Here is a 2,797-nt window from a genome sequence, read left to right as displayed (position 1 = left end):
ATCCTATGGCAATTCAGTTCATTTTTATCAATTTAATGTGTGGTATTGAGGAAGAACCCAGGTCCTCACATACACTAGGGGAGCATTCTAACGCCAAGCTCTCCTCCCAAACTCCGGAGATTTTGAGACAGTTGCTCTCTAGATATCGGGGGGCTCATTTTGTCTCTAAACCCTCCTGCCTCTGAATCTGTCCCCAAGTGGGGGAACAATAGGCTTGTGCCTCCATGGCTGGATATGTTTTAATATTCAATATCAGAAAAGAAAACTCTGAGGTCACCTTGAGTGACCCCAGAACAGCTAATGACTCAGGCTTCCCTGAGGCCATGTGTCTTCTGTGTTTTTAGGAACCGTGCAGTCTACTGCAGGTACTTCTGGGTTGCCCAAACTTGGCAACTTGATCTCTGAACTCCTTTTTATTTTGTTTTTAAAGGACATTTGATCTTTGTCTCTGTCTCTCTCCATCCCCTCCCTGTGGTATGTAACAGGATTGCATGGTTCTTATCTAGTGTAGATTTCCTTTACTTGTTTGGGACCTCCTTATTTATGCCCTGGACTGTCTTTTCTATGATGGATCCAGAACCTCGACATTGTACTGCTCTATGTAATTTTCCTCTTGATACTTAACACCATTTTATCCTGATACCGTGTGTCAGAAGAGCAGGAACTTGCTTGAGTTTATTTTGCCCCGTCAGTCCTGTGGAGCTGTGCTGAGAACACAGTAATTGCTCAACACATGATTGTCAATGATGGAAGGAACAGGTGGATGGAGAAGTGACAGCAGGGTGGATGCACACGGACAGGGTGGGCGGGTGAGTGACCGTTGTTCCTTCTGTTGTGAGAGACACTGTGTTCCTGAATGGGAAGAGATGGGCTGTGGTAAAAGGCGAGACAGGCTCACAGCTTTCTCCACAGGATGTGGTTTCAGTTTTGTGTTAGTCAGAGGATGAGATGACCTCCTGCTGACCCAATTTAACCTAAAGTCAGTGGATTATGTCAACCCCTGCAACTCCCCAATTTAGTATTCACGTGTAAAGTGCAGATTCCACACACCAACCTGAAGAGCAGAATCTGTGTTTGCTACCCCAGAGGAATAGTTTCCCTGCAGCCCTGCAGGGCATTATCCACTGAGAGACAGAAGTACTGCCACTGTCCAGTGGTGGGGAGAGGCCAAGGGTTGCATCTGGGGCCCCACAAAGGAGGAGCAAAGGGGAAGCTGGGGATCCAGACTGAGAGAGAGAGGTACAGACCTGGTGATGTCACACCTCTGCTGCATTCTGCACCAGACAATACCTGAAGACTCACACTGTCCCATCAGCTGATGATGTGTTTGCCCATGTCTTTTCAGAGATAGCCCTTTCCTGATTTTCCCTCTTTCCTGACACAGTTCTGTAGTCAGGAGTCAGGGCTGGACCTCTTATTATTCATCTCCTTTCTGTGTGGATTCCAGTTCCCTTATCTTGGTATCTGTGCCTTCCTGGTTTGTGTTGAATGATCTCACAATTCACCACCGAGGACAGCTATGCAGGGGAGAGGTATGGAAGAGTCTCATGAGAGATTCCACTTCTCTGGTCCCCTCTACCAGTCACTTCTTTCCCACAGATGAACTTCAGGGAAGATGCACTGTAGGCACACTCTGGAAAGATGTCCATCTCGCTCATACTCAAATTTGTTTCCCAGGGACTGGGTAAATGACTCAATTGGTAGAGAGCTTGTTATGGGAGCATGAGGACCTGTCTCAACACACACACACATACACACACACACACACACACACACACACACACACACACACACACACAGATATGCAGAGATCTAGATGAGTATGCAAAGGTGTTTATTGAGTAGAAAAGATATCTGTTCAGCTAAATTTGAAGGGAGGCAGGGACAGGTTTCACAAGGACAGGTGCTCATGGCAGCGCAGACAGAGGAATTAGATCTTCACTACTACAACCGTGGAACTAGCAGATATAGAGCAAAGACACAAAGTGCTGGTACAGGAGCTAAAATATCCCATCCAAGTGAACCGGAATGATTGGATAGGTAGGAGTGTCATGTTGAGTTCTGTTTTTACAAGCAACTCTGTAGAACATCCTTGTTCATGTTGTTTGGTATTGGCATCATGTATAATGGCTTCCTGTAGTTGTGAGGTTACAGTAAGTCAAAGACACCAGAGCTGGACTATTATGACAATTTGAATATGTCCAGTTGCTGCAGGCAACATTACTACGGCCACATGCCGTAACAACAGCAGCAAAACTTGTATGAAGAAAACTATTCGTGTCCTTGCAATGTTCTTCTAATTTGTTAACTGCCTTCATTGCAATAGTACATCAGGGGCTGCTCATATTTATATGCCGGACTACAAACTTCTCAGACGGGGTTAAATTTGGTGCGATCTGGGAATGAAGCAACCACCATGACAAGTCCCAGCAGCGGCAGGAGACAATGTCGGGACTCAAGCAGCTTCACACCCATGTTTCCTGTGAGAACAGAAGAGCAGTGAGTACTCTCCATCTTGGCTCACTTTTTCCTAACTCCTCCTGAAGGCCCTCTGCTGGTGCTGTGGGCTCACAGTTCCCTTTCTCCTGGACATTGGCCCATCCCTGCCCCTCCTGTCCCAGTCTTAGAGCTCAGTGTCTTACCCAGTCTGTGTTGTGGCTCCTGTGAGAACACAAGGCTGGTTGTCCTGGAAATCAGGGATAACGGGTGAGCTCCACTTGGGCCCATACATATAGAACAGCCCTGTGGGTGGAGCTGGCAGAGCCAGGTGGCTGGAGTCTTCAACATGCAGAACCCA

The 2,797-nt window shown here is 47.1% G+C and overlaps 1 pseudogene; it reads right to left on the bottom strand.

Moving 5' to 3' along the window:
- Positions 1-2,000: 2,000 nt before the first annotated feature.
- LOC128107979 (eosinophil cationic protein-like) lies at positions 2,001-2,475 on the bottom strand (annotated as a pseudogene).
- Between the last annotated feature and the right edge of the window lie 322 nt (positions 2,476-2,797).

This window comes from Peromyscus californicus, unplaced genomic scaffold (genome assembly GCF_007827085.1).
Source record: "Peromyscus californicus insignis strain IS unplaced genomic scaffold, ASM782708v3 Scaffold_12__1_contigs__length_115047231, whole genome shotgun sequence".
In the NCBI taxonomy this organism is placed as follows: Eukaryota; Metazoa; Chordata; class Mammalia; order Rodentia; family Cricetidae; genus Peromyscus; species Peromyscus californicus.
Note: the sequence above shows the minus strand (reverse complement) of the source record. Positions and strands in the feature narration are given on the sequence as shown.